Source organism: Pyxicephalus adspersus, chromosome 11, assembly GCF_032062135.1.
Source record: "Pyxicephalus adspersus chromosome 11, UCB_Pads_2.0, whole genome shotgun sequence".
NCBI lineage: Eukaryota > Metazoa > Chordata > Amphibia > Anura > Pyxicephalidae > Pyxicephalus > Pyxicephalus adspersus.
In genome coordinates this window covers 206,195-206,645 of record NC_092868.1, presented here as the reverse complement: position 1 = coordinate 206,645, position 451 = coordinate 206,195, and positions in this window count along the sequence as shown.

Genomic DNA, 451 nt, shown 5'->3' with positions numbered 1-451 from the left:
TCTTCCAGAGACTTCCCCTGGCTTCCATACATCCCCCTTTCCTTTTCCAGAGACCCCTCCTCCTTCTAGAGATTCCTTTTCCATCCCTTGAAGAACCAAGGGTTATGTATTAAATCTGTAAAATTGATGAGCGTTCCACCTACGTGTTTGATTCATGAAGGAAATTCCGAATTCTTGGAAAGAGGATGAAATGTCTGGGATTGTGTTGTTATTCCGGTGTCACATTTTCAGTGTCATATTGTGTCTTCCCTTCTGGTGGGACCAAGAAATGAGGATTTTCCAGTGCGGTCTGATAGTCGGCTGGGATAAAAGGAGAAATCAGTGGAGGGGTTGGTTGGCTGTGGTCAGTGCACCACCCCCACCCTTCACAATGGCTGCCATCCATGACATCTCACCTGTCCCCTTTATGGTGTGTATTCCTTGTGTCACCTGCCCCTGTATATCACACTGA